Below are 10576 nucleotides of genomic sequence, written 5' to 3'. Positions count from 1 at the left end.
CAAAAGGGTCCGACTACAAATTTCCCCGCGCCACCCATCTTCTCCAATTCGCGCGAGGACCATTTCCTACCGAAACTCTGCCGAAATTTTCGGCCGAATCCCCGCCGCCGCCGTCGACCGCGCCGCCGCCGTCGACCGCGACGCCCGCGCCGCGCCGCCTCCTCGCGCGCCCGTCCCCGCGGGCCGCCGCCACCGCCCGCCTAGCCGCGCGCGCCGCCCTCCTCCGCGCCGCGCCGCCACCGCCCTCGTCCACCGCGCCGCGCGGCCTCCTCCGCGCCGCCGCCGACCGCTGCCGCCCGCGCCGCCGCCCCGCGCGCCGCCCCTTCTCCGGCCGGTTAAGGTGAGCCTCTCGGCCCCGGCCCCTTTGTTTTTTTTCATTTTTTGTTTTAATTACTTAGGAAATTTAGTAGTTAAATTAGTTAGATAAATTGTAGTTAGAAAATATTAGTTAGAAAAATTTAGGGTTAGAAAATATTAGTTAATTTAGAGTTAGAAAAATTTAGTTACAAAAATTTAGGGTTAGAAAATATTAATTAATTTAGAGTTAGAAAAATTTAGGGTTAGAAAAATTTGTATGTTAGAAATATATTTGTTAGATAAAAATGTAGTTAGAAAATATTTGTTAAAACTTTATATGTTAGAAATTTATATGTTAGAAAAATTTGTTAGAAATTTATATGTTAGAAAAATTTGTTAGAAATTTATATGTTAGAAAATATTTGTTAGAAATTTATATGTTAGAAAATATTTGTTACAAATTTATATGTTAGAAATATTTGTTAGATAAAAATGTATGTGTTAGACAAAAGTAGTAATATTTGTTACTAAGATATATATATTCATAAGTAATTTATTCAAATTCAATATTAGTTTGCATACGATGCCGCGCCCGCCGCGTCCTGGAGCTAGGACAATTTTAGAGGAGTTGCGGCAGTTGGGCGAAGTTCGGGACTAGGCTCCGCCGGGGTGGCACTGGGAGGTGTTATCTTCCGGGGCGCGCACCTTGGTGCGGAATCCGGGTCCCGTCGTCGACCCGGATATTCTCTGGTGGAGGTCTTATGGGCCACGTTCGTTTCAGAGGGAGCCGGCCCCGCCGGAGGTGGTAGCTCAGCGCATTGCAGCCGAGGACGAGCACGTTCGCCGTTACATGAGGATATCACCTCTCTTTACCTAAACCAATCCGGCGAGGGAGACGAGCGAACCCGTGGAGACGCCTCCGGTGAGGAAGATGAGCAAGACAACCGTGGAGACGGCTCCGGTGAGGGAGAAGGTGACGACTGCGAGGGAGAAGCTCACGACGCCGAGGTGTATATATATTAATTAACCAAGCCTCCAGATTTGTGCATATACATGCATGTATTAACGTTGTTTCTTCTTTTAGACCTCCCGATCAACAAACTCTACTGGCAGAACTAAATGAGGCGCGGCCAGAAGGATGGAAGACCATGAAAGGTTCACCATCACGGAAATCGCGATAGATGGCGAACCGATTTCTCCCAAGGCTCACGCAAAAAAGTTTGTAAGTCAATGCGGAGTTATTGTTAGGGACACCGTCCCGATCACCACTCAAGAATGGAAGAAACCCAGTAAAGGGGGGCGAAGGAGTTACTTATGTCGACACGAGATTAAAAAGTCCGATGTTTAGGAAGCCGCTGCGGTAAATTTCACCTTTCCGGAGCCAACCGACTCGATAGTGAGAATGACAAGCCGGACCTCGAGGATCCCGAGCTGAATAGCCTACAGCAAAGAGTTAAGAAGTGGGCTCTTAAGAAGATGGCGAAGACAGCTCAACGACTACAAGAAGAAATTGGACAACTTCTTTGTCAAGAAAGGGAAGACTCCCGAGTTCAATGGCCCCTATGAGAAGATAAAAGACCACTCGGGAGGAATTTGTGAAGTTAAAGAAATCGGACAAGGCAAAGAAAAGGTCGGACACCAATACGAAAAATGCTTCTAATAAGATGTACTTCCATACCATGGGGCGAGGAGGCTACAAGGTCGGCGGACCTAAGTGGGAGAAATGGGAGAACGAGCTAATTAAAAGGGGATCCAGCACGGAGGTACTGAAATGGAACCAGCGGTCAAGGGATTGGTTTTACACGCATGGGGGCACGTTGGACGCACAAGGGTTTTGCATATATACACAAAGACATAAGGAAAACCCACTTCCCATCGAAGCATTTAGAAATGTTGCAAAGGAAGTTCAAGAGGGGAAGTTCCGTCCCGAAAGAGAGAAGGACCAGCTCACACGCGCCCTTGGGAATCCTGAACACTCGAGACGAACACGAACCACATCGAGTGGCAAGCCGTGGTGTATTGGGTTTCTGCAGAAACGAAGAAATATCCGGATAGAAGCCGTCGGAGGCAAAAGGATGTGGTTCACGAACGCATTGCTAAGCTAGAGGAGCAAGTGAGGATGATAATGTCGTGCTCAGCTCACAGCCACCCAACCTCAACCTAATCCGCGAGATAGAAGAAGTTGCATTCGATGCTACCGGCCGGGGATCTCGGCGGAAAAGCGGCGTGGCTTCCACGGAGCTGCCCGGTGATGATGCACATGTGGATCCGCAGATGGCTCCTCCCTCACCCGTGGATCCGCAGATGGATCTTGATCTCTACCCCGTGGACTTTATCACGAGTCTACACCTTGTGAGCTACATTTCCAAACGATGGGCTACTTAACGCTCAAGGCGGCGGTCGGCTATGTCTTACCGCCAGTACCCGATCAAAGATACCACTTCAATCCGGTTCCACCTGGCTACGCTGTTGCCGGGGTGGATCAAGTTATGGATGGGTATGGGCCGCTGAGGCTTGACCACCCTGCCGGTGAAGGGGATTTGCTAGAGCTGGGAGAAGCCAAGAACACTACGGTTCTATGGCGAAAGGAATTCATTGTGATTCCGGGTTGGAAGGCGCCAACAAGGTCTCCACCGAGGCAGCATTCTCCACCGATGCAGCCGTCTCCAGTGCGTGAGCCTTCCCCGCCGGCGCGTGAGCCTTCTCCGCTGGTGCGTGAGCCTTCCCCGCCGGCGCGTGAGCCTTCTCCGCCGCCGCAGCCCAAGTCTAAGAGCAAAAGGACCGCTACGACACTGAGTCGTAACAAATCACCGAGACGCAAACAAGAGCCCCTCCCAAGAGTGCCTAAGGTTCCTCCCAAGAGACCTTATGACTATACAGTTGAGGAAAATGCCAAGATCGTAGCTGAACAGCACAAGCAACGGATGTTGAAACCGAAAAAGCCCCGACTTGAGCCGGAGCCGGCTATATCTCCGGAAAAGAAGTTGAAACTGCCGAAGAACCTTCATCAACCCGAGCCAAATCTTTCATCGAACTATGACCGGTCTATTCGCAAGTCAAATGTGTTAGCAAGAGGTCGGTGGGAAAAAAGTAAGGTAGAAGGGAAACCAGTTCCCCTACTTGGAACCCAGAAAAACTCGTGCCCCCCACTCCAAGTGTATCCTGATGTCCTATCGTGCCTTGATCCGCAGATGGTAAAACTATACAAAGATGAGGCAGATGCGGCCGGTATGAGTATTCCTGAGTACTTAAGCCGCATCGATGCAGAATTCTTGTTCAAGGGTTATGATGTCCAAATAGCATACCAAGTACAAGTACGGGCAACCTCTTGTCGAGCTGAGGAGTTGCCTAATCTATCAACACAACTGCGAAGATCGCATAATTGGTACATGGATGCATGTAAGGATGGTAAGAACTCGGATCATGGTGGCAATCACGTGATGAGCACTACGGGCGAAATGACGTGATGAACATCGAATTTTGTGAATTATTTCAGTTATTCAACCAAGACGCCCTCGACAAATCTCTGCTGAGTGCCTACCGTCCGTAAGTATTATTTATGTAATTAAGTCTCTACCGCGGCTCGTCCATTGCATGCATATAACCATACTCTCACTGTATTATGCAGAATGAAGATCCGCGAATGCCGCAAGGGGCAAATCTATGATCTTGGGTTCGTTGACCCATATACCGTGAATGGGTATACTTTCGACCACTCTCCCAAGGACACGGAGAATAACTTGGTATATGTCTTAAGGAAAAACTCATACAAAAGGGCAATACTATTTCCTTACAACTTCGCGTGAGTGTTACCTTGTCTTCACACATTAAATCTTTTTCGCTTACTCCATGTGTTAAGTGTAATTGATGAGTTATGCATATATATGTGTGTCCGCAGGTTTCACTATATCCTCGCTAGTCATTGAACCCGACACCGGGATAGTAGAAGTCATGGACTCGAAGAGTAAACCCCTTGAGGCGTGGGGGGACATGGCTGATATCCTCCTCAAGACTTGGAAACGGTTCACCAACAAGTCTCCGGGTTTAAAGAATAAAGAACTTCGAATAAAACATGTACCGGTAAGTACTATCGGCTAGGCCGCGCATCTCTTTGATTGTAGTTTCAATACCATTATTATCATCCTTGATTATATATATATTATTTTGATTGAACTTTGTTCTCGTAAAGTGCTTGAGGCAGGAGGACGGGAATAATTTATGCGGGTTCTACGTTTGCGAGTTCATCCGCCGTAATACCCACCATAAGAGGGACATTTTGGAACAACTTGATGTAAGTAAACAACATTCATGGCTTTATTTTATCACCTTCTGTTTCATTCACATACACACACATATATATATTGACCACCGTACCTTCTTTAAATTATTAGATCCAACGGTTGCGGAACGGTCTTCTAGCAACCGAGCGTGTACGAGCAATTCAAGAAGAGCTGGCGGGATTCTTACTTGATCAAGTCATAGCTCCAGACGGAGAACACTATGTGGGCGACATCCAATATCAAATTTGATGTAGACATATATATATATATATATGCATGAACGTGTGTCACTTTGATCGATATATGTAATATAATGGTTTCCTATATATATATATGTGAATTGTCTGCATTAATATTATACCGTATTTCGAATGGGGCAGAGTCTCTGCCGCGGCAGCGTTTTAGTGCAATTCCCTGCCGCGGCAGAGTCTGCCGCGGCGGGGAAGGGCACTAAAATGCTGCCGCGGCCCAACCTTTTGCACCGGTTCGTATTACGAACCGGTGCAAAAGCTCCCCCGCCGAGCGCCCCACAGCCGGCCACGTGGAGACCCCTTTAGCACCGGTTCGTAAGAGAACCGGTGCAAAAGGGGGGGCCTTTTGCACCGGATGGTTTGCACCGGTTGGCCATCCGGTGCATATGGCCTTTAAAAACCGGTGCAAAAGGCCATGTTTCCACTAGTGCATACCCATTCCCCTTAAATTTTACCATAGCAAAATTTTGCCTCGGGGCTCAAATTTCTGGTGACGACCCTGGGGCTACCTCTGTTTCTCATATAAGATGATGTTTCACCAATGATGAGGTCGTTCGGACTCCGACAAAGCTTTTTTGTGGCCTAGGTTATTATCAATTGCGGCAACTTTAGAAGTCATTATCCCTTTGAGATGTAGCGTTTGAAGCTCCATTGAGGCCCTTTTAAATTTAGTTTTGTTTTCCTCGTCTATTTCGAGTATGGACATACTATTCCGAGTCCTTTATTTCCAAAACTCAAAAATCATATTACAATTTTCAAAAAAAAAACAGATGGAATGTTGATGTACTCAATGATGCCAAAATATTTGTATTCTGGAATATATCAAAATAAACAAATGTTATAAAATTTTGAGTTTTGTGCATTGTTAAAAAGTGCCAAGTCACTTCAGTGTCTTTTGAATGATGGTTAGGTGGTGTAACACAACTTGATCATGTTGTTAGAATACTACTTGACCCACTTTGTGTCTACTTGATCCACTTTGTGTTGTGGTGGTAAGTCATTATAACAAACAGTTTTAGTACGATGTTACTGAGTGTACTATACAATTTGAGGCCCCGTTTGGAGCGCACGAACTAAAAATGCAGGAATAGAAAAATCATAGGAATTGAAATGGATTGAAGGGAATTAAGGGTATTAAATCTCTTGCAAATCAAAATTCCCCCAATGCCCTCGAACAAACCCTAAAACATCTTATATTAGTAAATGGAGTTACGAAGAGATTATAATTTTGTGGCACCTAACATATATATTTTCGGGCAAAGATAGATTATGGCATGCTTTCTTTTCGACACGAAGGGAGAATGCCTCCACGGAGACTCCTTCCCGGCCAAACCAACAACTTCATGGGAGTGTGTACCATGCCGGTGATTGGAAATTTTGGAGTCTGGTCACTTTTGCGCTCCATAAATAAAAAGGGATTTCTATTTCCGTGCCCTCGGGTCCTTAGTTGTGCTCAGTTTTCCCCAGCTCGTTAGTTTTTCCTCAGTTTTCCCCTCCCTCTAGTTTGAAACCCCTCGCAGACGCTCGGACGGGAGGGTTGCCGTCAGGTCAGAGGCCTTACCGTTACCGTTAATCTGACGGGTGGGGCTGCATAGAGGGCAGTTCCTCTCTGACCCGTCTCGTGCTGACAAATGGGGCCGTTCTATAGGGCTGCCGCAGCCAATGACCAGTGGGGTCATCTATTTTTCAGGAAAAGTCATATATTGCCGCTCTGAGGGGCTGCCGCAGCCAATGACCAGTGGGGTCGTCTATTTTTCAGGAAAAGATATATATTTGCCGCTCTGTGGGCTGCCGCAGCCAATGACCAAGTGGGGTCGTCTATTTATTTATAGAAAATCATATATTGCCGCTCTGTGGGGCCTCCGCGAGCCAATGACCGCTGGGGTTGTCTATTTATTTAGAGAATATAATATAGAGCCGCTCTGTGGGCCGCCTCAGCCCATGGCAGGTGACTATTTTCGTAGCTTAATCTAAAGTGACTCTTATGCTAAACATTGTGCATAATATATAGAAAATAGCTAGATCTCTAAATATATAGAAAATATCTAGTAGATCTCTAAATCGATGCATATGAAGCTACATATATATTCTTGGTTATAATCCCCTTATCTAAAGGGGATGGATGGATGCATGGCTTCACGTCGTCGTCGCTTTCATCGTCAGTATCTTCGTCGTCTGAGTAGTAGTACTTCCTGCACATTGTTCTGTCGAACACCTTCACTGTGAACACATCATCGCCTTCATATTTGAAGTGTACGTAGCAGCCGAAATCCACACCGTGCGCGATGGCGAAATTCTCCCAGCCCTTGTCGAGATACATCCGGCCTTGTCCGTCAAATAGGACCTCCACGGTCCAGAGACGAGGACCGCAGTCAGCTGCTCGCAGATACACCTTAGCTGGCTCCTGGCCGTCAAGATAGTCCACAAACTTTTTTGGGAGTGCCTGCAAAGATATCGAGCGCCGATCGTTTGAAATTAAAGGTTTTTTAGAACATTCCCATAATTAATCACATGCATCATATATGTGGGAACGCGTACGTACCTTCTTGACCAAAGGGTCTTCATAGATGACGATGAAGAACTCCTTTATGATCAATGGCAGTGTTGACGGTGGTGGTGGCAATGATGATGATCCACCACCCCGGCCGCCCCTTCCCCTTCCCCTTCCGGTCCGCGTCCGAGACGTGGAAGCCATGGAAATGGATGATCAAGTGTATATGAACGAAGAAGAGAGAGGCAAAACCTATTGACACAAGGGATGGCCGTTGTGGGTGTTTATAAGGGAGAGATGACCGTTGTAGGGGTTTACACAATAAATTAAAGAGGAGGTGATCTTTGTGGGGGTTTACACAATAATTTAAGGAGGAGATGACCGTTGTGGGGGTATATATCTCAACAAAAAAAAAATGCGGACTATCTTGACGGAAATGGAACTTCGTGATTTAGTTTATCATTTTACCGTGAAAAGTAATGCCTAAAAGAAATGGTAATTCGTGATAGTTTATCATTTTACCGTAATGGCTACAAGAAATCGGTGATTGTTCATCATTTTTTGCGTGAAAAGTAATGGCTACAACAAATCGGTGATGGTTTATCATTTTTTGCGTGGAAAGTAATGGCTACAAGAAATAGGTGATGGTGTATCATTTTTTGCGTGAAAAATAATGGCTACAAGAAATGGGTGATGGTGTATCATTTTTGCGTGAAAAGTAATGGCTAAACAAATTGGTGATGGTGTATCAATTTTTGCGTGAAAAGTAATGGCTACAACAAATTGGTGATGGTGTATCATTTTTTGCGTGAAAAGTAATGACTACAACAAATTGGTGATGGTATATCATTTTTTGCGTGAAAAGTAATGGCTACAACAAATTAGTGATGGTTTATCATTTTGGGATTTTTTGCGTGCAAAGTAATGGCTACAAGAAATGGTGATGGTGTATCATTTTTTGCGTGAAAAATAATGCCTAAAAGAGTTTATAATTTAGCTCGTGAAAAATAATGCAGAAAACCAAACTTTAGCATACTGGGTAACCGCCCTTAAGCATACATAGAGGGTGGAAGCTAACCGCCGACAGAGAGAGAGAGGGTGGTGGCCCCGACCAGAGAGAGAGAGAGAGATAGGGGTTATCCTGCCCGTTAAATCCTACGATCAACGGTCGGCGGGCACGATCCGCGTGACATCGGCTAGACCAATCAGGGCAATGTTGGGCGTCTGTGAGAATTTGTGAAGGGAGAGGGCAAAACTGAGTAGTATCAAGAAACCAAGGGCAAGTGAGTAGTAAACAGACTAAGGGATTCAAATATGAGATTTAGAAAATGGAAAATGTGTGTTTGGTACAATGAAACCCATCTTGGCCGACCTCAAACTATTTGCAATACAAATATACATGAGTGTGAAAATTATGGCCTCATTCAGACAAAGTATGTTTTGGGGAAAGCTGTTTTGGGTAGGGCTTATTGTGGAAAACCATGCACCTTCATAGCTACTAGGTGATTTAAGAAGTGGCAATTTGTGGTAAAACTTGATTTATCTATGATTTGAGAAGTGGCAATTTGTGCTAAAGACTCCATGATTAAGTGCCACTCTTTTTCAGAATTTTTTGCACATTAAATAACTCATTTAACTAGTTAATCCCATTTGTTGACTCTCTGTTGACCAGCCACTTGAGGGTAAAAGTGAGTATATTGCACTAGCCAGCATTAGCACTCAAGGCGAAAACTGAGCACACAAAAAATGCTTGTATATGACTCGAGGGTATACCTGAGTATATCTAAATTTCCAGTGTTAGACTCGAGGACGCGTGTTGCGGTGCAGAAGTGGAAGACGTGCCATTGTTGACGCGTGTCGCGGTGCAGACGTGCAATAGTGGACGCGTAGGACGCGGGTCGCATTTAGGACGCGTAAGCCCCTCTCTCCCTCCCTCTGCACACAGTACGTCTCATTCTCGCTCACGCACGAAACCACCCCTCTCACGTCTCATCAACTTCTCCAAAAAAACCCAACCGCCGTACGAGCGCTCCGCTGCCGGCGATGGAGAAGAAGAATGCGCCGGCGGCCATCGCCCCCGAGCCCGTCGCCTCCCAGCCCGTCGCCTCCCAGCCCGTCGCCTCCGAGCCCGTCGCCTCCGAGCCCATCGCATCCGAGCCCGTCGCCGCCGAGCCCGTCGCCTCCGAGGGCGGCGCATCCAAGCGCGGCGCCTCCGTGAGCTGGGCCTCTCTCACGGCTGACGGACCACTTCACAAGATCTGCGAATGCTTACTGGCGAATGAGGAGTACGTGGACACCTACTCTGCTATGAGGCAAGTCTGTAGAAATTGGCGCTCAGGTTTACCTGAGCCCGACGTGCACCTGCACGAATGGATCATGGTAGACCATGCCCTTCCACGCGCCGCTGAGTTCACCTAGGGTTAATCTATTCTTATTTTCAATCTTAGTGCTGAATGTTATCTTCATCAATATATTTTAGATACTACTTCGTCGGCTTTTGCCGTGGCGTCATCGTGCTTGCCCAGAAGAACCCGCCGCACAAGATACGGCTTCTGAACCCACTCACAAAGACATCGAACACTATGTTTGAGGCGCAGATGCCATCTATTTTTCTGGATTCAGTCGCTGTAATCAACTCCCCGACTATGGTCTTCGCTTGCGGACATTACCCGGAGGAACTTGGTTGGGTCAATGAGAGCACTCCAACTAAGGATATATCTGAAGATTGGGGAGAAGGAAGATTTTTCGATCGAGAACCATAGTATGTGTTGCATTACCCCGTTCAATGGTGAACTGTATGCAATAGCTGTGGACAATTTTGAGTCCGGAAGAATAGTGTGCACCAATGTACAGTTGCAGCAGCGCGCGAGCACTATCAAGATGGAGACACTAATTTCATTTCCAGAACTTGGAAGTGACAAGTTCTACCTTGTGAAGTCGGATGGTGACCTGCTGCTTGTGTTGATGCACAACATGCCATTGGTGTACCGTGTGGACACTCAGAGCCGCTCTCTCCATCCGGTCAGTAACATTGGCATTCATGCCTTCTCCGTGCATTATATCCGGTGTATCTCCGTCGACACCAGAGTGCACCCGACACTTCGACCTGGCTGCATCTACTACGCGGATTTGGGTTATACCAGAGAGTACTTTCATGATACAAAGTCCTGGGATGAGTGGCCACAATATGTGGGTAGATTAGGAAGCTACGGCCTGAGAAATGAACACAGGCCATACCGTTTGGAGGATGTATTGGC

The sequence above is a fragment of the Lolium rigidum genome, chromosome 5 (assembly GCF_022539505.1).
Source record: "Lolium rigidum isolate FL_2022 chromosome 5, APGP_CSIRO_Lrig_0.1, whole genome shotgun sequence".
Lineage (NCBI taxonomy): Eukaryota > Viridiplantae > Streptophyta > Magnoliopsida > Poales > Poaceae > Lolium > Lolium rigidum.
The sequence above is the reverse complement of the archived record's forward strand: the minus strand, read 5'-3'. Positions refer to the sequence as shown.